The sequence below is a fragment of the Sus scrofa genome, chromosome 8 (assembly GCF_054392235.1).
Source record: "Sus scrofa isolate SSC_HxYL_T2T_F1_AM1 chromosome 8, Sscrofa_HxYL_maternal_Yorkshire_Landrace_v2.0, whole genome shotgun sequence".
Taxonomy (NCBI): Eukaryota; Metazoa; Chordata; class Mammalia; order Artiodactyla; family Suidae; genus Sus; species Sus scrofa.
The window spans coordinates 1,314,627-1,338,912 of NC_139390.1; the positions used below are offsets into that span (position 1 = coordinate 1,314,627).

General features: G+C 59.8%; 1 protein-coding gene and 1 long non-coding RNA gene across 5 annotated transcripts in view; both read right to left on the reverse strand.

The window, feature by feature from the left end:
- Positions 1-24,286, reverse strand: part of ZFYVE28 (zinc finger FYVE-type containing 28) — an 87,477-nt gene that overhangs the window by 54,389 nt on the left and 8,802 nt on the right. The gene's annotated exons all lie outside the window — the stretch shown is intronic.
- LOC146400278 (uncharacterized) lies at positions 19,393-23,379 on the reverse strand. Its single transcript, XR_014812055.1, has 2 exons — positions 21,677-23,379; positions 19,393-21,431 (listed from the first exon to the last, which is right to left on the reverse strand). It is a non-coding gene; the product is annotated as an uncharacterized LOC146400278 (long non-coding RNA).

Below are 24,286 nucleotides of genomic sequence, written 5' to 3' on the forward strand. Positions count from 1 at the left end.
ATTTTATTTTAAGACTATTAAATAGTGAACTTGTTAGGATGCCCACTAATTCTGTTCCCACACTTAGCAGCCACCCGTCACCGTCCAGGGGCCCCGGGTCTTTGGCATGTCACCCTGCCACAGCCCACTGCAGGGCAGGTCCTGGGCTGGGCAGCCCAGGAGATAGCCGAGGGGAGGTGGCAGTTTTCTCGGCTTCTAGGACGGGTGGAAATCTTCTCGGGGGAAATGGAAATTTAAATGGCTTCTTATGAATTATTCCTTTCCTTCAAAATGGAGTTGAGGTGACTTAATCAGAACGCGTGTGGACCGAGCCTATTCGTTTAATCAGAGGAGCCATTACAAGGCCCAGACAGGGATCCCGGTTCTGGGCCAAGTTGACTACTGCTTTGCCGACTCAGGCTGGGGCCCCTGAGTGTCCCCCCACGGGGCTGGGATGAAGGAGATGGCGAGGCCAGGCCTGCCTGGGTCCTGGGAACACACTGGTTGGAGAGAAACATGGAATTCCAAGGGACATCCCCACGGGAGGACAAAAAAGACAGGATGTCACTGGAAGCCACCGCTGAGCAAAGGCCCTGGCTGAGCAGGCGGGGTTAACGCACAGTTCTGGACCCCACCGCCCTGAGGGACCCACCCTGGGCTCCTCAGGCGGTGCTTCTGGGAAGGACTGTGGACAGGCAGCTCCAGTAAGGTGGGACTCAAAGCGGGTAATCCTGGGGAGTTCCCGTCGTGGCGCAGTGATTAACAAACCCAACTAGAAACATGAGGTTGCGGGTTCGATCCCTCGCCTTGCTCAGTGGGTTAAGGATCCGGCGTTCCCGTGAGCTGCAGTGTAGGTTTGCAGACATGGCTCAGATCTGGCGTTGCTGTGGTTCTGGCATGGGCCGGTGGCTACAGCTCCGATTCAACCCCTAGCCTGGGAACCTCCATATGCCGCGGGAGCAGCCTAGAAAATGGCAAAAAGACAAAAACAACAACAACAAAGTACGTAATCTTGGCTTTTAGAGATGGTTACTGATGTGCAACTGACATCCCGCAATACTCTGCAGGTTAAAGGATTCAATGAGGGGTTTTAGCACATTCGGAGTTTGGCACCACGGCCATGATCTAATTTTAGAACCTTTTCATCGCCCCCAAAAGAAACCTCATGCTCCTCATCGGTCACCCCTCCACCAAACCCCAACCTACAGTCTCCAAGCATCCGCCTGTTCCAGGCAGTTCACGTAAATGGAATCAGACAAGACGGGACCCTTCGTGTCTGGCTTACTTCGGTTGGCATGTTTTTCAAGGTCAATCCATGTCGTACCCTGCGTCGGTACTTCGTTCCTTTCTAAGGCCAGACAACATTCCACTGTGCCGACAGGCTGCATTTCATTGCTCCGTTCATCGGGCGATGGACATTTGCATGTTTCTTTTCTTTTCTTTTTTTTTTTTTTTTTTTTTTGTCCTTTTTTTGGCCATGTCTGGCCTCACTCAGCAGGTTAAGGATCCAGTGTTGCCATGAGCTGTGGTGTAGGTCACAGAGGTGGCTCGGATCTGGCGTTGCTGTGGCTGTGGTGCAGGTCAGAAGCTGCAGCTCAGATTCAACCCTTAGCCAGAGAACTTCCATATGCCACACCTGTGATCCTAAAAACAAAAGAAGAAAGAAAAAAAAGAATAAAATGCCTAGGAAAAAATCCAACTGAGGAAGTAAAACTCTAAGGCACTGATGAAAGAAAGTGAAGACAGGAAGTTCCCGTTGTGGCTCAGTGGTAATGAGCCCAGCTAGTATCTGCGAGGATGCAGGTTCAACCCCTGGCCTCGCTCAGTGGGTTAAGGATCCGCCATCGCTGTGGGCTATGGTGTAGGTCACAGACAGGCTCGGATCCCATGTTGCCGTGGCTGTGGTGTAGACTGGCAGCTGTAGCTCCGATTCAACCCCTAGCCTGGGAACCTCCATATGGTGCAGGGGTGGCCCTGAAAAGCAAAAAAAGAAAAAAGAAACTGAAAACCACATAAACAGATGGAAAAATACATACCACGTTCATGGATTGGGAGAATTAATTTCGTAAAAATGACCATTCTACCCAAGGCAGCTGACGCACGCGTCGCTCAACACTGAAGGCCAATCAGAGAGAAGCTCTCCTCATGCTTTAAAAACAGCCGTCCTGAAAGAACGCCCGTTCTCACCGGCGTGTCATCTTACCAAGGGGAGAAACTATTTGCAGACAGTCCAGCAAGAGCCTGTATTTGGGTGGCTTTTTTTGTATTTTTAGAGGAAAAAAATACAGACGGATGATCCAGAGGCTCGACAGATGGGAGAAGACAACCAACTGGGTTTGGCCGCGGAAAAAACAAGGACAGGATCTGCAGGAAAGCAGCTCGGATGCGGATTCTCAGGTTGAGGTAAACACACACACACACACACACACACACACACACACACACACACACACACGCACACGCCCCTAAAAATAAAAAGACCGCCTTCACCAACACTGGGCACGTAGGTCAAATCCACAGCAGTGAAAGGAGCTGGACAGCCCGACAGCCCGTGGGCTCCGCTCTGGACCACGTGCCCACCCTGCCTCCCTCGAGGTGGCCCTGGCGCAGCCCCTGCTGGGAGAGGCGGGAGCCCGGGCAGCTCCTGCAAACAGGCCGGTCCTCCTGGAGTCCCTGGCCACCTCCGAAGGTTTGGTTTCAAGTGGGGACCCCGGCAGGGCAGGTCCTGGTGTCAGGCCGTCCTAGAGGCAGGAAGGGCAGAGCGTCTGGAACGAGACCTCAGCCCACATCCAGGAGGAGCCCCCCAGAGGGCTCAGGTGCGAAGACGGCGAGGTCGGGAAGAGAGAGCCCTGGACCAGGACGCTTACCAGAAGAGCCCCTTTCCCTTGGAGGACTAGAACATTCTCTCTGAACAGCCCCCGGCAGCCTGGGTACCACAGAGCCCTGCCCGGGGCCATGGGCAGCCAGCGGAGGGCAAAAACCACAGCATGGCAACGAACCCCCCGCTCTGGGCTGACACCCGGGGTTCCCCCAAGTCAGCGCCTTTCTGGGGGGCTCAGGACTGGGTGTCTGACGTGCAGCATTCTCCAACTGAGGACAGGTGAGCTGGAAACTTCCACTTCAACTCAGGCTCAAACCTTCTAAGGGACGACATGCCTTGATGAGAGTGTATTAAACACAAAATGATTTTTAAATACTATTTTTAATTGTAAAAAGTGCAGAAGTTCTGAAAAAGAGGAAAATAAGTATCTCCCAGAACGGAACATAACCAATTCTGCAGCACCCCAGACCCCGTCCCCTGCCCCGGCAGAGGTTCTCAAACCGGCAGCGGTGAAGGCACTCTAGAAGGTCTCGGCGGAAACGCACATCCCACACAGAGCCCTCAAACACTGCGTCCCATCCGTCCTACGAACCGGCAGTGGCTCTAACAAGGCTGTGAGGGGCCTCCCGGGCCGCAGGTCACCAAGGGTGCCTCACTCTCACAGCCAAGGCAGGGTCTTCACCCGAAGATCACAAATCATGCACTCCCGTGTGGCCCGTCTTGCTCCTAGCTCAGCCCCTCCAAGTCTGGAAGAAGCCGCAGGGATGCCCAGAAAGAGCCAGAACTGAGGCAGAGATCTGCCCAAGAAAAAAGTCCTCTGTAGGAGCTGAGCTAGGACAAGGACAGACAGCTGTCAGATGTCTGACAGATGCTCTTTCTAAATATACGTACGTATTTATCTTATTGCGACCTACACCACAGCTCAGGGCAACGCTGGATTCTTAACCCACTGAGCGGGGCCGAGGATCAAGCCCGCGTCCTCACGGATCCTGTTAGGTTCATTACCGCTGAGCCACAACGGGAATTCCAGAAACCTAGGTTTTATTGTAGGTCTTTGTGGAGCTCCCGGGTGGCTCAGCAGGTTAAGGATCTGGAGTTGTCACTGCTGTGGCTCGGGTTCGATCCCTGACTCGGGAACTTCCAGCCAGAAAGCGAAGCAGGCCTTTGTGTGCTCGGAAGCAAGGACGCTCGGTACCAGGGACAGACCTAAAGTGTAGCCACCTCCGCATCAACGCAGACGCCAGCTGCAGCGGCCGCACTCACTCCCCGGCAGGTGCTTGACCCCTTCCTGTGAAGGTCCCGGGCTGCACGCTTCACGAGCCACGTGACAGGCTTCCCACGGGAGGGTGGCCGAGGACAGGGCCCAACGCCCCCCACAGAAGATTCTGGGCTTGCGGAAGGGATTTCTCCTTGAAAGCCTCTTTCTCTCCTGCTATGGAAACGCTCATTCAAACGACTTGAAAAGCAGTTCAGATGATCGATATGCATCCAGAAGGGGCATCCGTCCGGAGCGGTCTGAGGTCGCCTCTTACCGCGACTGCCGTCCACGCGGGGCCTGGCACCTGTCCCCCTCCCTCCCTGTCCTCCTCCCTGCTGCCACGGTAGCAGGCGGCGAGGAGAGGAGCCCTGGCTCCCGCCAAGCCTCGGCAGGGGCCCTGCCTTCTCCCCAGCACCGACTTCACAGGTCATGGCTGCTCGTTTCTAGCAACTCTGTGTCAGACGGAGGGTGGAGCTGAACGAGGCCCCCACCTCCTGGCGGGTCCCCGGCTGACCTCGAGGAAGCCCCCCAGGGCCACTCCCCAGGGGCCCACCGGCTCTCCTCACGCTGGAGAGCAAACGCCCCCTCATCAGCCCAGAGGGAGTCGTGGCCCTGAGGCCGTGTGGACCAATCCCCCCGTGGGCTGAGACCTCGGTGGGCACGGCGCCCCCCCCCGCCACCCCCCCCCCCCCCCGCCGAGGACTCCACCAAATTAAGACCGACAGCCTGGCCCTGGGGCACGGGGCTGTGCCACCATCACTCGCAGTCACAGGCTGGGGCCAGCGTGTCCCCAAGCGCAGGGGCACCCCACAGACGGTCTGCACCACCGTCCACGGCACGGCCGCCACCACGGGGCTGGCGGCCCCTGAAATGACGCCGTTGGGATTATGCTTCCATGTGGACAACACGCCGGCTGCCAAGACTTTAGTGTGGAGGTTACTGGGTGTCGGGATCTGTGTCTTATGTGTAGAAAGCATTTTTTTTTTTTTTTTTGGTCTTTTTTTGCTATTTCTTGGGCCGCTCCCACGGCATATGGAGGTTCCCAGGCTAGGGGGCGAATCGGAGCTGTAGCTACCAGCCTACGCCAGAGCCACAGCAACGCTGGATCTGAGCTGCATCTGCAACCTACACCATAGCTCACGGCAACGCCGGATCGTTAACCCACTGAGCAAGGGCAGGGACCAAACCCGCAACCTCATGGTTCCTAGTCGGATTCGTTAACCACTGCGCCACGACGGGAACTCCGGAAAGCATATTTTAAATCTCTCTGATTAAATAGACTATATTATTACAATTCATTTCATCTGTTTCTTTTTACTGTTTTTTCTTTTTTAATGTGGCTACTAGAAAATTTACAGTGACCCTCGCGTTCCCTCCGAGGCTCTGGCTGTGTTTCCCGGGCAGACGGTCCTAAGCTTTACTTTCACCTCTTTGGGACCCACACAAGTTCTCAGGCGACGCCTGCCAGCCTTTTGCCAATTTCCATCCTCGAGGCTCCCGATTCTATCCCCTCGGCTTCCCCCGAGTTCCTGCTTCCTCCTGGCGTCCATCGCTGACAATGAGTCTGGTAAGGAGCGGGCACAGGTGAAACCCACCTCAGCTAGGAGCTTGCTGGGCACGAAAGATGGGCTGCAGCCCCTGCCCGCGGCTCATCCACCCTCCGCCCGCGGGACCTGGAATCGGCCAGACTTCTCATTTCCCTGAAGCTGCACTGTCTTTTCTCTTGACTGCTAAGCTTTCCTCTTTGCCTCCATGTCCCGCAGCCTCACCACACGTCTCCGTGTGGGTTTATTTTTATTTGTCCTACTTGGAGCTCATGGTCACTTCCGTCTGATGCCTGAGGTCTTTCTTCAGTTCTGGGAAATCTTTGCTGTGACTCCTTCAAACACGGCTCCCACCCGCCTTTCTCCCCCGTCCCCGCCAGCTCCTCCCAGATACTCGCTGCAGCAGCCTCTTGGCTTCCGCCGGTATTCCCACCGCCCGCGTCCTGCAGTCCCGGGCCCCAGGGCGCCCTCAGGAAGCCCCACCTGAGCCCCTGGACGGACTCTTATGCTGGGTCATGCCCGTCGCCTGCAAGGTCCGAGGAGGCCGGGCCCAGGTCCAAGCGCTCCTCGCTTTGCCCCAGGGCTGGGAACGTGGCAGGAGTTCGGGAGATATCTGCAGAAGGAGCAAAGCCACCCGAGACCAGCTGAAGCCCCTTGGCCCCTCTCCCGCTTCAGCCCCGCCTCCCAGGTCCAGCCAGGACAACTGCCTCCTGGAGCCCCAGACTCTGCACCCGCCTTTACTCCCCTGAGACTGCCACTGAGCTTGGTTTCCAACAAGCAGAGGCCAGGTCAGCCTGCAGGGTCCACCTGCCCCTCCCACCCCACCCTGGAGCCCCACAGAGCGGGGAGCCAGGAGCCGGTCTGCACCTGGTCACTGGCAGGCTCCAGGAAGTCCTGGCGAGCCACTGGGAAGGGCTCCACGGTGGCAGATGGACCGCCCAGAGCCCGTGGAGCCCCGCCTGCCCTGCCCGCCCGCTCCGCAGGGTCCGGCCCACGTGGGGAGGCTGCTGGGCTGTCCCATGAGGACAAGGGGCCGGATGAGGGCTGGTCACGGGGACAGAGAGCAGCCGAGGGTGGCTGAGACCCAGAATGCACAGTCCCGCTGCATAGCTAGGCCAGAGAGCAGGCAGCCGTGAGGGGAGACCCTTCAAGGGAGGGGCGGGACCCTCTGAGACGGAAGAACAGCCTTGTCGGGGCTTCCAGTTTCCTCGCCCCCCGAAAAAGGAATCCCAGCCCCCGAGGTTCTGTCCAGACCTGGGGGCAGGGCTGGGATGGGCAGGTGCCCCCCATCCCAGGGCCGCAAACTTGAAGATCTCTGTGCTTAGGAGAAGCAGGAGAAGCTGAGCCGACGGCTACACTGAATAAGAGAACAGAGGCCAGGTCTGGCGGCACAGCGTCATCGCTGACACTGAGCAATTAAACGAGCTGTCCCCCCAGCCTCCAAGCAGCCCCCGACGGCCCCCTTCCGAGCAGGCGGAGCGCCGCTTCCCAGACTCATGGCTCCAGGCTGCTCCGCGTGTGGGGTCCCCTCGGGGAGTGTACTTCCCTGCTTCAAGGTCTTCCACTGATCACCCGTCAATGTTTTAATATTTGACATTGACATTGATTGTTGGACATTACATGAACCGAATTTAAAACTTTTTAAGGAATTTCCCGTGACTGTGACAGTCTGAGTGTTCAAAGTGTCTTCTAGATCGAGTCACCACTGCGGTAGGTGTCGGCCCACGATCGATCAGAACAGCAGAAGCGTGGGGCGAGGCCTGGGAACAAGGCTTCCACAGGCAGATTCTCTGAGACGTGCGCTTCCCGGTGGGGCGGGTGGTGCACAGGCTCCTGACTCGTAACTGTCTCCACCGGCAAGTCGCTCACGGCCATGTAGACACTGCAGGCAAGGCCCTGCCTGCCGGGGATTTTGTGCGAGGCCGAGAGCCTGGTCTCAGAGCTGAGGCAGCGGAGGGGGTGGGGGCTGGGTTCCGTGGGCCACTTGGAGTCCCAGGCTGAGGACCGTCTCAGGGTCCCAACCTTCTCTGCTGGCAGGTCAGCAGCAGCCTGACCAAGCCCTCCTTCGGTTCTGCAGACGTCGAAGGAGGGGAGCCCAGCTGGGTTGAAGGGCTTGTTGCCCATGGTGAGAACGGCCTGCCTGCCCCTCGGCTGCCAGGGAGCAGCGCACGAGGTCCCCTAGTCACCTTCCCTTCGAGGCACGTGGCATCCTGACACCCAGGAAGGGCCAGGAACCCAGGACCTGCCAATGACTAGTCCCCTTCCAACCACAGAGGCTCCGGAAAGCCCTTCGCCCAGGCCCTGGTCACTCCCAGGCAGGCCCGGCAGGCCCTCTGCACGGAGAACATTCTGTGTGTGAGAGACGCTGGGGGACAGGCCGGGGCTTCTCTGCACGTGGAGCCTGCACAGGCCTTGGCAGAGCCTGGCCGCAGGCGCTGTGTTCGCCCGGCTCTCCCAGGGCTCGTTCCTAGGAACCAGCCCCGCCACCACCCAGGTGACCGGCCAGTCACCCTCTCCAGCCCTCTCGACACCTGGAGCCAGAGCACCTCACCAGAGATGGCCCCCTCGGTGGCCTCGCCCGCCCCACCAGCTCCTCGTGTCCCAGAGGAGAGGCCCGGGGTGGGGCTCGGCCGGCAGGCCCCCACCTGGGCCGGGTGCTCCTTGAGAGGGACCCCAGGGCCAGCAAACAAGTCAGTGCACCAGGCCCCCTTCCACACGGCCCCAGAGAGACACGGAGGAGCCAGACAACCCTGCTGATGGAAGGAACCTTCTGGAAGGAATCCCCTTTACCGGGGAACAGGAAGCTGGGTTTGTAGAAAAGCATATTCAAGAGCTCTGGACCCTACAGATTACGAGTGATCCAAAGAGGGTCAGAGGCAAATGACCACCCTGCCAAGGGAGTGGACGGGCACAGGACACCACCCAGGCTGACCAAAGTGGGTCCACGGGGCCACCATGACTCTGGCAAATGCAGTGTGAGGTCAGGGGTGGCATCAAACGGGAAGCGAGACGGGGCAGCTTATGCTGGGAGCTGGACGAACTGGGGCTGGGGCCAGACACCACCCCCCAAGGCCAGTGGGACGGTGGCCGTGGGAGGAAAGAGCCCAGACCCAAGAGGGTGTGTGAGCCAACAATGACTGCGTTCACTTCAGGGAAGACGAGCCTAATCCGGCAGCGGCGAAGGAGACAGAGGGCCCCCACTCCCCCGGAGTTATTTGAGAGCGGGACTCCTGCCCACTTCTGCCCTCTGTGTGCCAAAGGCCAACGGCAACCTGGCAGAGATGTGACCAGAACAGGACCAATCTCATTGAGGCCAGTGAGGCCCTGTGAAGGCCCTCGAGTAGGCGAGCCTGCCGTAGAGACCTGCGCCCAGCCACCCGCCACGGACAGCCTGCCCCCCGCCGAGCCCCCTGTTAAAGACCTGGGATCCCCCCTCAAAGAAAACGAGCCCCCACACCCAGGGCCTAACAGACCGAGAGAGCTGACGGCTCAGCTTTGAGAGCCACAAATAAACCCCTGGGCAGATCCGGGTGCCTGTCCTCCAGATCGGTGCCCCAGGCGCTGCCGGCAGGTCGAGACCCGCAGGCCCCAGGACGCACCCCAGAGGGTGTGCAGAGGCTCCCGGGACGCACGCCAGGGACCACTCAGAGCCCCTCGGGGTGGACTGGTGACCTTGGCCTCTAAGTGGCAGCTGACCGTGAGGACGTGGGCCGGACCAGAGGCAGGAAGGCGGAGCCCCACCCGAAGGAGGCGGCCCCTGCCCGGAGCTGCCCCACCGCAGGCGGGGTCTGAGCCAGGGCCCTGGGGGGGCGAGCAGAGCTGCCTGGGAGCCGGCCTTGCTGCCGTGGCTAAAACACCCGCACTGTTCCAGGGGGTGGGTGGGGAATGAGAAAATGTCTAAAATCCTTCTACTGCTTTTTCTAACTTTCAAATATAGAAATAATACATGGTTGGCACAAAGCTGTTTTTGCAAAACACAGGAAACTCCAGTGAAAATAAGAATTACCCTCATCACCACCCCCAGGGAACACGGGGCCGCACCTGCGGGCGCAGCCTGCTGGACCGACTCCCGCGTCTGCGTAGGAGGGTGTTTGATAAACACTGGACCCGCCACACTTGCCCTCCCCGAGCCCTGCACACACGCCGCCGCCGGGCAGCAGAACCCCACGTCCGGCCTCGTCACTAACGCGGCTTTCGAGGGAAAGGCTGTGCGAAGCCGCACCCAGGAGCCGGCCTGCGGCTTCTGCGCCAGCACAGTCACTTCCTCGGAGCGAGCTCCTGGTGTGGCGTAGGAGGCAAAGCCGATACATTTTAATTGTTCCAAACTGGGGGTTCCCAAGGGCTCCCCAGGGCCGAGCAGCGCCCCTCTCCCCACACCCGGCAGCCGTGCAGGGCAGCCCTTGTGTGGAGCAGGGTCCTGCAAGAAACAGAAACCTCCACGGGAACCTGGAACGGAGGGGCTTTGATGCAGGAAACTAACGGTCAGGGCGACAGCGCTGCCGACCCCAGGCTGGAGGGAGCACAGCGTCCATCCAGAGCCCGGGCTGCCCGCGTCCTAGCTGTTGTGAGCAATGCTGCTACGGACGCGGGGCGCAAACAGCTCATCGAGACCCTGCCTCCAAACGTTAACTGCTGGCTCATCTGGTAGTCCTGGTTTCTTTATTTACTTACTTGTCTTTTTAGGGCCATACCTGCAGCATATGGAAGTTCCCTCCCAGGCTAGGGGTCAAATCAGAGCTGTAGCCGCCAGTCTACACCACAGCCGCAGCAACGCAGAATCCGAGCTGCGTCTGCGACCTACACCACAGCTCACAGCAACGCCAGATCCTTAGCCCACTGAGCAGGGCCAGGGGTCGAACCCGCGTCCTCATGGATCCTACTCAGGTCCATAACTGCTGAGCCACGACGGAAGCTCCTATTTTTAATTTCTGGAGGATCCTCCGTTCCCACATCCTCACCGACACTTGTTTTCTGTTTATCGACAGTAGCTGTCCCAAGAGTGGGGGTGTGGTGATAGTTTTTATGGGCCAGTAAAGCCAGTTCGCCACCATATTATTGCCAAGCCCCCTCTTGGTCACCTGTCCTTTAACTTGGTGGCAGTTCCCTCCGCAGGGAAGGAACCAACTGCCTGTCCTCCCGCGTCCGTGTGGTTTCTTCGCAAGCCGTCCAGTGTTCGGCCACCTGGAATGGATTTGCCTTTGAGGGGAGCGGCCCAGGACCCCTGCTGACTGTCCCTTTCCACCTTCCCAAGCGGCTCCCCCAGCCCAGTCTCATCTGAACAGAAACTGCGGGGACCACACGTCGGGGCGCTGAGGGGCTCCTGGGCACACAAGCCTTTCTGTGCCCCCATTTCTTGAGCTTAGGAAACGGGCTTCATCAGCTCCAGGGCCTTCCCTGACCGCCGAGGGGAGGGGCGGGTCAGACAGTCGTGGGTCAGGGGAGGGCGACGCAGAGACCAGGAGGAGCAGTTCCGCGACAGTTACAGCCTTGGGGCAGGGTCCTCTCGGGGAGACACAGAATGAGTAAGCAGCTTTTTTTTTTTTTTTTTTTTTTGCTATTTTTTAGGGCTGAACCTACAGCATATGGAAGTTCCCAGGGTAGGGGTCGAATCGGAGCTGCAGCTGCCAGCCTACACCACAGCCACAGCCATGGGGGATCCAAGCCACTTCTGCAGCCTACACAGCAGCTCATGGCAACACCAGATCCTTAACCCACTGAGTGAGGCCAAGGATCGAACCTGAGTCCTCGTGGATCCTAGTTGGGTTCTCAACCTGCTGAACCACAACGGGAGCTCCGACTTAGGCATCTTACGCACATAAGAGAAAAGCTGAAATCCTTATGCTTCTTTTAGAAGTGAATACTTTAAAACTGAACAGCCTGGAGCCCTTCCTGTGCTCCCGCCTCCTTTGAATGCACCCTAAGCAGTCACTGCAGTCAGGCACCCTCGGCACAACTGCCTGTGGGTTAAAGACGATGCGCACGAGAGGTGTTTCAGGGGCATCCCTAGCCTGTCCTAATCTCTGATGCACGAGCCCCTCACGGTACTGCTACTCCAGCCGATAACCTGGAAGGCCACCAAAGTGATCGGGCCGAGCTCGCCCGACGCCGCCGTCCATGACTAAGCTTCCCCCAAAGCAGGAAGGCAGGTCTGCCCCAATCCTGACTGCTACCTGAAAGCCTGTTTGTCTCCTTTCTACTATAAAGCTCGCTGCAATTCCTCCCTAAGACGGGGCAGGGTTTTCAAGGCGCTCGTCTGCGGTGGCCTCCTTTGTCCGGCAAAGCAGTAACAGCCATCCTTTTCTCCTCACCTGAAACTCTGTCTGCACGTTTCGACTCAGCACCCGTGCACAGAGACGGAGTTTCAGCAACAGGTCCTTGATCACCGCAGGCCGGCAGGTGCAGCTCTGATTCGACCCCTAGCCTGGGAACTTCTATGTGTCACGGGTGTGGCCCTAAAAAAAATATCCTAACAGCAAGGAAAGAGCCAAGGGTGCTGAGTGGCTTCCTGGAGCCCCAGACCCACCAGCGGGCCCTCCTGCTCAGGCTGCACAGGAAGCCACGCAGCGGCTGAGATGTGGGCTCTGGACGCAGACACACACGGCGAAGGTCTCAGACCCCGACCCTGCCACCGAGGGCCCCCCTGGCCGGGAGCAGGAAAAAGGAGCCTAACTTGGGAAAGTGACTCAGCCCCTGAAAACGTGCTGAGAACAGGGAAAGCGCCCTGGGGAGCTGTGCTGCTTCCATTTCTGCAGACCCTCTTCGGGGAGGAACCTGGGCACCCACACGCCCCTTCTCGGGGACCCCTGCTCCTCTCCCCCCACCAGCACTGTCCCCTCCCTCAGAGCATGGGTCCTGCCCACCCCAGCTCAGTGGCCAGAGCCAGCCTCCGCTCACAGCCACCGCCGCGGGGCCATCTGGCCAGGGGCCGCCCCGCAGCAGCCACAGGGGGTTCTGGCCTCTGCGGCTCTGGAGCACCCAGCGTCCAACCTCACCCCCGCACCCAGGTCAGGGCTGGCATCCGGGTGGTGGGAGACCAGCCCAGCTGAGGGCCCTGTCCCTGAGAGCCTGCAGACTTGCTGCCTGACCTTACCCTGGCCTCAGTGTCCACCTATGCAGGGAGCCGCAGCCCCGAAGAGCCCCACGGTCTCCCCCAACCCAGAGGAAGCTGCAGGCTGCTCCCTGCAACTCACGTGCACCCTCAGACAGAGCAGGACTGGCGGCCACGGGCACCCTGACACAGGTACACCATCCTCTGGGTCCCTTGGTCTTTCTCGGGCTGTGCTGCAGCCAGGAGCCCCCTCAGGGCACCTCTGTTCTGCAAGAGACCCCAGAAGCTGAACCAGAGTGACAAGGCAGCCCAGGACTACAGAGGGATGGCTGCAGACCCTTCCCACTGGCCACCACTGACCACGCACTGGGCATGCACTGGACGTCAGCCCCTCTGCCCCTCAGCAGCAGATCTGCACCAGCCGCGTGTGGCAGAGCACCTTCTCTCCCCCACGACAGTGGCTGTGGTGGGCTGAATGGTGGCCCTCAGACAAGGCCACCTAGAACCTGCAAATGTGACCTTAGTTGGCAAAAGGGTCCCTGCAGATACACCTAAACACCTTGTGATGAGACCCTGGATTGTCTGGACGGGGCCAAATCCAATGACAAGTGTCCCTAAAGGGGCAGCGGAGGAGGCCACGTGATGACAAGGCAGAGACTGGCGGGACCGAGCCACAAGCCCAGGAGCGCCACGGCCGCCAGCTTAGGAGAGGCCTGCTTCCCCGGAGGCTGTCCCCTCAGAAACTCGCTTGCCCTGTGGCCCTGAATGTTAGTTTCCTGTGCTGCAAGCGGACTGGCCCAAGCTCAGGAGCTCGGAGGCGAAGCTGCCAGAGCCCCAGCTCTGTGCCCACGACAGCCAGCACCGCAATTCTCAGAACCGACACCCTGTGACTCAGCTCTCCAGCCAAGCAAGGTTCTGGCTGCAGGTTACTGGTTTTCACCTTGTTGGGTGGGTGCCTCACCACACAGGTCCTTCTGTGTCCGAGAAGCCACAGTCCTCACGCCAACCCCTGTGCCCGCGTCCCTGCTGTGGGCCAGGCTCCATCCCGCTCCATAAGCACCGCCTCCTCTCTGCCCACAGCCCTGGGCGTGAGGCCATTGCCAGCCTCATCGGGAGGACGGGAAGCTGAGGCACAGAGAGGCCAGGCTCCTGGTCCAGGTCACACGGCAGCACATGGCGCTGCAGGGCGGCCAAGCTATTCACCTTCATCCTTCTTAAAAATGCTGATGGTGAGTCATACACGGAGCTAAATTCAGTCCCTTAAAGCTTGTGCACTTGCGCACCTTCAGGAGCAGCTTCCCGGCAGAGGCGTGTTCGTGGGGCTGGAGTCCGGGGAGGGGGTGGGCACAGGGTTTCCCTGGGGGGATGACAAAGTCCCAGAACTGAACGGGACAGGTGGCGGCTGCACCTCACTGCGAAGGTATTCACTCCGAGGACCTGGCCCCTTAGCGCCTGCCTGCATGTCACCTGCAGTTCACCTTAACTCGGTTACACGAGGAACGCCCTCCGGGAAGAGGCGCCGCCTTGGCCGGCTGCCTCCGAGGGAGAAGCCCCCAGGCCAGCCCGGCCCGCACTCCACGCAGCCACGCCACGGCCGACTTCCACCTTCTCCCCCAAAATAAGTAGGGCCAAGGGATGCATTTCTGCTCAGATGGAGAAGCGGGGGCGGGTACATCCTACCCTGGAAACGGATGACCATTAATAAAAACGGACGGAAACGTCAAAACACACGGGACCCCCCGAAAGGGGGACCCTGGGTTCGCATTACTTTTTTTCCTTGCTCAGGCTTATCACGTGTGTAATTCGGGAAGGAGGTCGTTCAAAGGCAGTGTTTACAAGCAAGCGCGGATGGAAGTAAATCGGGGGCTGAGGGCACCGCGCCTCGCGTCTTGCCGACTGCTCATCTCTCGGGTCCCTTAGGCGCAGCTCCCGCGGAGCCTGCGCGGCGCGCCCTTCCTGCCGTCTTCGCTGCACCTCGTTCCGCACGCAGCTCAGCGCACGCGCGACGCTCTCTCAGCTCCTCCGTCAAACTCCCACCCGCCGCCTGCCCAGCACGGAGCCGAGCCCGCGGAGAAGCCGCGCCGTGGCCGTGAGCTTCGTGAGGACGGCCCGGCACGACGCAGGGGAGAGCCCACCCCGGAAAAGAAAAGGCGCCCCCTCTCCAGATCCAGGCAACACAGGGGGGTCTTCTGCTCCCGTCTGGAGGGAAGCAGGACTGCAGAGCTCCCCCCGAAAGGACCCAGTCTGCCCTTCTCGCCCCGACCGCATGAGTCACCCCAAATCTCACAGCCCCCCGGTCACCTCGCCCTCGGCCGTCAGAACCACCTGACCAGCCTCGCGCCGGCTCACACGCGCGGCTGCTGAGTCGACGCCCGCGCGGCCCAGAGACGGGCTAGTCGTCCACGTGCACACACCGTGGCCGTCGTGATTCCAAATCCGGCAGGAGACACCCAGGAAGCCCCCACCCGAACGACCCGCACCCTGGACACCGATCACAGGGCCCCTCTCACACAGCTTCTTGTTCCCACATCTCATCCTAAAATGTGTGTTGGGTTGTTTTTAACTCTATAAAAAGGACGTCACGAGTAAGGGATATTTTGAGGCTGGCGTTTGGTTTGTCGCATCCTGTGAGCCCTGCCCCTCCTGGACGATGCCGCAGGGATGCGTGCAAAGCCGCCCCCGGGCGCTGGGCCACGCAGGGCCGGCGCTGAGACGGCGCCAGAGGCGGGGGTCAGGCTCCCGCCGCCGCTTGACCAACACAAACTTAGTGGCTTCAAACGACACCTACCCGCCTACGGCCCTGAGGACAGAACTCCAGCGCGGGTCCCCCTGGGCTAACATCGTGGGGTGGGAGCGGCTAGGAGGGGACGGCTCCCTGCCTCTTCCGCCCCCTCGCCCACAGCCCCTTCCCCCCTCGGGGCCGAAGGGCGAGTCTCTCAGGCCTTCTTCCCTGGCCTCAGCCCCTCTGCCCCCGCCCGCTGCCTTCGAGGGCCCTGCGGTTACCCTGGGCCCGTGGGCAGCGCACACCGTCTCCCTGCGGCGAGGCCAGCCTGGCTCCATCTGCAGCCTTCACTGCACGTGGGCACCTGACACATGAGGTACAGGCTCGGGGTCGGTGGGGGGGACCTCTGTGGGGGCCATTACTCTGTGCTGCTGGTGGCATTTCTGGGTCGCGTGAATCCAAGCCCAGCAGCGGCACCTCAGACCCCGGCAGCACCTTCTCCAGCCCCAGGCGCGGGGCGCCGGGCGAGGCAGCGGAATGGAGGCAGCGGCATCTTGCCGTGGCCGCAAGTCGCCGCCCAGGGCGTCTCTTCACAGGGTAGTGATGGCAGCAGAGGGTCACCCTGGCCCTGGCTCTGTGCCCGAGGCCCTAAACACACTGTCCCCCTAACAAAGGCCAGGCTCCCAGTGCCCACACAGAGGCCCGGGGGCTGCAGGCTTGGGGACCGTCAAACGATGGCGAGCCACTTCCATCGCAGTGTCCTGGTCTCAGTGCCCGGGCTCCGAGGGTGGCCGCGGTGCCAGAGGGCAGGTGCTGCCCTCCCCTCCCAGCACCTGGCAGGTGAGCCCCACTGGGTGGTGCCCTGCGGGAAACTGGTCCATGGAAGATGAGGCGACCCCTTCCACGCCAAGCGCAAGGCTGGCCTCCCGACCTCTCTGCCCTCCGGGTAAAACCCCACCTCATTCACCAGGAGAAGGCCCACCTTCTCCCCAGACATGGAAGGAGGTGACATGGGGACAGCGGGGGCTCCTGGGACTGAAAGAGCTCTGACCACGGGACTCCCTCCCCACCTCTAACCAGCCTGAGAGTCCGAGTTCCTGTGGCCCCCATCGCGGCAGGCAGAGTCACGCCAGCATCCGGCCCGCAGCCAATGACAAGCCACCCGTCGCCACCCCCACCTCCCCGCCAGAAGAGCTGCCGCTCACGCTCGCGGCTTTCGAGGGTCGCAATTTTCAAAGGCTGGTGGGGAGGACGCCAGACAGTGTTCCTGGCATTTCATGAAAACTGCTTGACCATGATGCCTATTTTCCAACAGCGGATGGCAATGCAGAAAATGCAAAAAGAAGCCTGTTTTCAAGCGCCTAATTGGTGGCTCTCGGGCTGGCAGCCTCCCTCACATTCAGGCCCAGGGCGCCCCGCCACAATGGCCCCTCGCTCTGGGCTGGACACAGGAAACGGGGCCTTCCTGGGCTCCCCCCACCCAGCTCTTCGCAGCCAAGGTCACCCTGAGCCAGGCCAGGGGAGCCGGGCAGACCCACCCCCGGTGCTGCCCCAGCGAGGGACACCCCACAGGGAAAGGCCGGCGGCACGGGGGGCAGGGAGCCCCTCAGGCGGGGTCTAGAGGCGTGGACTGGGCTTTGGGCTGGAAATGTTCCCCAGTTAGGTTGTGGTGATGAGGGTACCACTGTACGCAAACATAACAAAACTCACTGGAAACAAAGCAACACGCACGGATCAGAGCAGGGGGCTCTCAACCTCGGCACTGCTGGCGTTTGGGACGCGTCACTCCTCGCGTGGGGGCCGTCCTGGCACTGGAGGGTGGTGGGAGGCGTCCCTAGCTGCTTGCCACTGGACACCAGTAGACCTTCCCCTCCGAACTGTGACAACCAAACGGTTTCCAGGCATCGCCACATGTCCCCTGTGGGTCAAAATCACCCCCAGTGCACAACGTCCAGAGCAGATGGAAATCAGGTGAACTGGAAGGGACACCTGGGGGGGACCCAGAGACGGGGGCTGGAGCAGGAGGGGGACCCGAGGGGGACCCCGAAGCAGGGGCTAGAGCAGGAAGAGGCCTGACCCTGGAGGGCCTCGGGCTTCACTCTGAGGCGGGGGTTGCAGGGGTTCTGGGCAGAGCGACAGGATCAGAATTGTGGGTTTAAAAGATTCTGGGGGTTCTCTTGTGGCACAGCAGGTTAAGGGTTCAGCGTTGTCACTGCGGCTACTCAAGCCGTTGCTGTGGCGAGGGGTTTGATCCTAGGCCCAGGAACTACCACGTGTTGTGGGCGCAGCCATAAAAAAATAAAATAAAATAAAATAAAACAAAGCTGATTCCAGCTGCTGTGGGTGGGGGGCCAGGGCGGAAGGAGGGAGACCAGTTGGGGGGCTCCCGCAATAACCCAGAGAGAGACGATGGCTGGGCATGGGGGCGGCGTCAGAAGGCGCCACCTCCCAGAAACGCTTTTTTATTATTATTTTAATTGCAGTAACACACATATACATAAAATCTAAATACGCTAAGTGCCCACTCTGCCCCCTTCCCCATCCCTGGCAAAGCTTTGCTCCTTCCTGCCTCAGGAATGCGGCTGCTCTATGCACCTCCTGGAAGTGGCACCCTGCAGGGTTTGTCTTTTGCTAGCGATTCATTCACGCAGCAGAACGGCCTCGGGTTCACCACGCTGTGCCTGTGTCGGGATGCCCTCCCATTTACGCTGAATCACTTTGCCTCCCTCCACCCCTCGAAGGCCCCTGCCTGTGAAAGGCTGTGGGACGTGCCCACGGGGTTTGCTGCTGGTGGGGACGGACGGCGAGAAGCCAGGAGGGGCAGGTCTGAGCCCCGCGTACAGACACGGGCAGGGCGGAGGGAGCTGCCTCACTCTTGGGAGGCGAGACAGAGGTGCTGAGTGGGTGGCCTTGCCGGGAGGCTGGCACCCGGCAGAGGGCAGAGGTCGGGGCTGGAGGGCTCAGGGCTGGTGGCCCGCGGGGGACAGCCTGACGTGGAAGGGGCGGAGCAGCCGGAGAGGCAGGATGCAGGCCAGGAGGGGCTGTGACTCCAGGGGCAGAAGTGGAGGAAGAGACCAGGACGACAGCGGTCTCGGGGGTCGGAGGGGTGCACAAGGGGGCACGTGTCAGCTTCCTCCAGGACTTGCGCTGGACCCCACTCGGGTGGGGGAGTGACCTGACTGCCATTCAGACACAGGCACGGTCACAGCACGGTCCCCTCTAGAGGAATGATCCCAAAGACTGGGAGACCAGGACTGGGCAGGGGAGAGCCCTGAACAGGCGGGGGGTGACTGTCCAGTGCATGGGGGTGCAGTGTAGAGGGGGGTGGGATCCAGCGTCGGGGGAGGCAGGCTGGGACCCTCGGCTCCCCTGTGGCCACGCCTCTCCTGCTCCTAGAGGTGGTCTTCCCTCTGGGATCTGGGCTCCCGTGACCTGCTGAGACCCCCGTGAGCTCTGGCTGGGGCTCAGGCCGCCCCTGCCCCACGTCCCCCTCCTGGAGCACGGACCACCACACAGAAGCCCAGGGCAGCCCGGGGGGAAAGGCGGGGACCCCATGGGGACAGGCCAGCTGTCCCAGCACGGGGGACTCGGGCCTGTCCCCACGAGCCCACCTCCCTTGTCCCTGTGGGGATGAAATCCCTCAACGACGCAACGCCAACCCCACCCTCTCGGAAGGCTCGGCGGCCAAAACAGAAGACCCCGGACCCCGCGGTTTCAACAACAGAGCTTTACGTCCCCGGGTCCGGGTCCGGGTCCGGGTCCAGGAGCGGCAGCCCAGGGTCAAGGTGCCGGCGCAGGTGGTCCTGGCAAGGGCCCCCCCACCGGGTGCTCCCGGGCAGACAGAGAGAGCTCTGCTGTCGCCCGCCTGACCTCCTTAGCCCCGCTGCCGCCTAAAGGCCCCGCTCCGGAGACGGGCATCCTGGGGAGGGCTTCACGTGAGTCTGGGGGCACGAAACCGTGCGTCTCAGTCACAGCACCCCAACCGTCGTCCCACTGTTGAAAGGACTTTCTCAAGGCGCCTTTTAACGAATCTTTTTATTTATTCTTTTTAATTGAAGTACAGTTGATTCACAAAGTTGTGTCAGTCTCAGATGTACGGCAAGGTGGTTCCGTCACATGCACACACAGACACGCACGCGCGTTCTTCTCCCGTACAGGCTATTACAAAATACTGGGTAGAGTTCCCTGTGCTGCACAGCAGGTCCTTGCTGGTTGGCTGTTTTGTATAAAGTCGTGTGTATCTGTTAATCCAGATCCCTAACTAATCCCCCACCCCTTTGCTCTTCGGTAACCATAAGTTTGTTTTCTATGTCTGTGGGTCTATGTCTGTTTTGCATATAAAGTATTTTGTGTTATTTTTATTAGACACCACATAGAAGTGATATCGTGGCATGTGTCTTCTGTCGGGTGGACTTCACTTAGCATGACAATCTCTAGGTGCATCCACGTTGCTGCACAAGGCGTCCTTTCATTCTTCACGGCTGATTAGTACTCCATTGTGTGTGCGTACCACCTGTTCATTAGCCACCCCCTGTCAACGGACACTCGTTTGCTTCCAAGTCTTGGCTGGTGTGAACAGTGCCGAGGTGAACACTGGGGCGTACGCGCTCCTTTCATTCCGCTTTGTAAACCCCACCGTCCAGGCGTTTGGCCTCCCGGTGCGCTGGTGGTCGTCCTTAATAAACGCCCTTTCTTTCTTCATAGGAAGTGTAAACTGCTCTGTAGTGACACAGGGCAGACCAGCGGGAGTCTGGGGGTGGAGGCAGGGCGGCGTGGACCCAGAGGGCCCAGGGAATGTCTGGGGTGACAGCCTGGCTGTCTTCACTGCGGTGACGGTTCCACGGGGGTATTCAAACAGCAAAACTTAAAAGTGTCCGCTTGAAATATGTGCCGTTTATCATCCGTCATCTGCATCTCAATCAAGTAGCGTAAAGGTTTCCTTGTACGAAATGCCCCATTTTTAGGTAACTGAAGACCCCCATGTGGCCATCAGAGACAGCACACGAGGGGCCCGGCACCTTCCCCTGTGCCTTTCCCTCTTCGGTGGCATCTGGCAAAACCACAGGAGACACCCCAATCACGACATTGATGGGGACAGGTCTGCCCGTCTGGGCTGACCTCCGGCCGCTCTGCCCACTGCTGGTGATGTGTGCTGTGCCACCTCATCACACGAGCGGCCTCCTGTATCCACCGCCACGACCAGCACACAGAACCGCCTGTTGCTCCATTAATGCTCTAAAGAAGACTAAAATCCCTTTTTAAATTACTCCATGAATTTTACCAGTTAGAGGGGTACCATGATCATCACACCCCGATTTTATAGCATTTCCATCCCAAACCCCCAGCGCACCCAAGCTGTCTCCTTTGGAAACCATGAGTTTTTCCAAGTCTGTGAGTCAGGATCTGTTCTGCAAAGAAGTCCATTGTGCCCTTTTTTCAGATTCCACCTGTCAGTGAGAGCCTTTGATGCTGGTGTCTCATTGTATAGCTGACTTCACTTAGCATGATAATTTCTGTGTCCATCCACGTTGCTGCAAATGGCATGATTTCATTCTTTAATGGCTGAGTCATATTCCATTGTGTGCAGGTACCACATCTTCTGGATCCAGTCCTCTGTCGATGGACATTGAGGTTGTTTCCATGTCTCGGCTATTGCTGCAGTGAACGTCGGAGCACATGTATCTTGAGTCATGGTTTTCTCTGGATAGATGCCCAGGAGCGGGACTGCTGCATCAAATGGTAGTTTTTTCTACGTTTAGTTTTCTGAGGATTCTCCATCCTGTTTTCCACAGTGGTTGCACCAATTTACGTTCCCACCAGCAGTGTCAGAGGGTTCCCTTCTCTCCACACCCTCTCCAGCACTTATCGTTTGCAGACTTTTTGATGATGGCCACCATTCTGGCTGGTGTAAGGTGGGACCTCAGAGTGGCTTTGATGTGCATTTCTTCAATAATTAAAAATACTAAAATCCTAATTGTGACCAAATGCCACAACCAGCCTAACTCTGTCTCAGCGTATTGGCATTAGGACATGATGCCTCAATGAAGCCATTTAAAAGCCTGTTTAAAAAAGAAAAGAAAGTATTTAAAAACCTGGCTATTGCAGGTGCAGGCTCTGCCTCACAGGGTCGTCGGTCACCGTCCCCTTTTCAGCCCCACAAGATGGAGGAGACCCCTGCTGGCTCGAGGCTGCAGCTCCCAGCCTTCAGTCCCTCCTTTGTGAATGTCACCCCCCAAGACCCCCAGCTGGCCAGCATCTGGCTAGAGAGCCAGCGACCTCTGAAGAAAGACTGGGAATGTCCCACCTGCAGGGTGTCCGCGTGGGCTCACAGGCAGAGGGGGTGAGAGGTCCTGGCTTCCCAGATGCGCCGAGTTCCGCATGCTGACCTCAGCCCTGTGCCCCTCAGGCTGGGTGGCCCTGTTCTGCACATTCTGTAGGGGACGCTCTTGGTTCCTGACCTCCTGGGACTGAAGCTGCTGCGGTCAGGATCCCGCAGAGGCACAGGGACGAGTCCGTGCAGCTCCCGGTTACCCGACCCCCCCCCCACGGCATCCTGACCTTACTGCCTTCTGAAGCTGCTACTTCGGCCCCTCACTCCAGGCACCCAGCTTTATCGCCCACGAGAAAGTCCCACATGAGGACAGGGCCTCGGCTGCCTTGATCTCTGCCAAGGTCCCTGCCCAATGCCTGGACACTCTGTCTTCCTAATTAACGTTTGTTGAATGAATAAACGATTGCCTTAACTGCTGTCCCAAGCTGGTTAGTAGAGCCTCACCCCTTCATCACACCAGACGGCTTACAGGGAGCCCCCACAAGGAACCGCCTCCCTCCCTCCTTCTGTCTCTCTGCACAGCAAGTCTGCTGCACCCCACGTGCACACCAAGTCTTCAGAGGGTCTGGATATGAGGCGTCCCACTCCGTCTGCTCCCCGTGTCCCTGGCAGGGCCCCTCATGCAGAAAAGAGCTCTGAGTAGGGCCAGGCTGTCGTCTGAATCCCAACCCCGTGGACGTGAGCTGCCCCAGCCGGTGCCCACAGTTGCCGGTGTCCACGGTTGCCGGGCCACGCAGAGCCAGGCTCTCCCACCGCATCACAGCGTCCCTGGCACAGGGTAGGAGGAGGCGGCCAGGATGGAGCTCGCCGAGACGCACCAACATCTGTGTCCTCCGGGAAAACACGCACAGTGCACCGGGCAGGCAGGCGTGCCCTGCAGCGCACAGGCTCCGCCTCCGGGCCAATCGTCCACGCGGGGCCCCTCCCCACAGACTCAAGGGAGCCTTCAGGCCTGAGGCCGCTCCGCACAAGCCAGGCAGCCTCAGAGCTGCGTCTCCACGGCTGTAGAGGGTCAGTGATATCGAGGACCTTGCAAAGGCCTCGGAGAACAACCAGCAGGATGAACATGCTTTTTTAAACTTGATGGCACTTAATTCTTCTGCATGAAGGGCCTGTGTGGCCACGGAAGAATACACAAAAGCATCAAATGACACGAAATGACGTCCCTTAACCACGCGATCAAAAACTCACAAAAACCTCATCTCTCACAAGTGTCAGTCTGGCTGTTGAAACCAGGTGTTTGGGAAGCAGTGACGCTAGGCAACCAGGTGTCCAGACCATCTCGGACGGGTGCCGTGGAGGTCACCAGCGCCCAGGCTTTGCTGGACAGAGCAAGCCCAGAGCAGTCATCAAAGCTATGCGCTTGGATAGCCCGGCACCCTGCTTGGTCCACAAAGACCAGAGGTGGTGGCTGTCACACGTGCCAAAGGCAGCACAGAAGCGCTGGGGCAGCTGGACAGGCACAGCCTGGGCGTGACCCACCTGGCGAGGCAGGTGTGCGGTCACCACCCCTCCCAGCGCTGCCCCCACCCCCGGAATCCTGAGCTCCGAATTCTAAGTGGGGCTCGTCTCGTGGGGTTTACTGGGGACTCCACAGAGCTGTGGAAAGGCCACCCTGCTGCCAGAGTGCCAGCTTCCCTCTGCCCCTCCCCCCACAAAGGCTGGCAAATCCCCCCACAGCACCCTCAGCCCTTCTGAGCAGAGACCAGGGTGAGCCTGGCCCTGCTCCCCCCAGGCCTGGGTGCCTCTCACGGCAGCAGAGCAGCGGCGGTGCAGCTGCTCCATCTGCATTTCTGAGAAAGCCTCATCCCCACAGTTTGAGTGCTTATATTTGCCGCCCTCTCCCGCTCCTTTCCGGCTTCCACGGGATGGGTGCCGTCTTCTGTATTCTTCCTGGAACTCGCCATCTGCAACTGCACCCCAGGTCTCAGGTCAGCCAGCACCTGCCCCGCCTCCAGAGCCAAGGAGGCCCAGCCTCTCCTGCCCTGAGGCTCCTTGCGCCAGGGGCGCCAGGGTCACGGCTCAGCTCTGGGATCTACCCAGCCCCCACCCTGACTCTGCTTCTCGCCTCCCACTCCCTCCTCCTGACTCTGATTTTGCTTCTGGAGAACCCTTCCCAGTTCTCCTCAGCAAGGATTTGGGGGCGGCGACTTTTTTTGTCTTTCAGTCTTCACGGACTCCCTTCTGCAGATGCAGGCTGGCTCGCCCAGGCCCCTGCCCGGACCGAGGTCCCTCCGCCCACGAGCCATCTCCCTCCAGGCCTGGAGGCCAGCCGGTCCAGATGGGGGCCCATGAAGCCCCACAAGCGGCCCCAGGTGCCCGACCGTTTGGTTCCGTCCGCCCTGAACGCCCATCAGCCACCAGCCGACCAAACCTCCCCTTGGCTCCAGTCTCTTGTCCTGCACATCCTGCCATCTGCACCTTGAACCCCCCCCCATGCCCCCAGCCCCATGCTCTCGTGCCCCCTTTACCTCCTAGGAGACCTGCTAGGTGGCCCCTTCAACCACCTTCTAGGCCAAGGACCCCCTCCAACGTTTAACACATTCGGCGGGGCGGGGCGGGGCGGGGCGGGGCGGGGGGGGG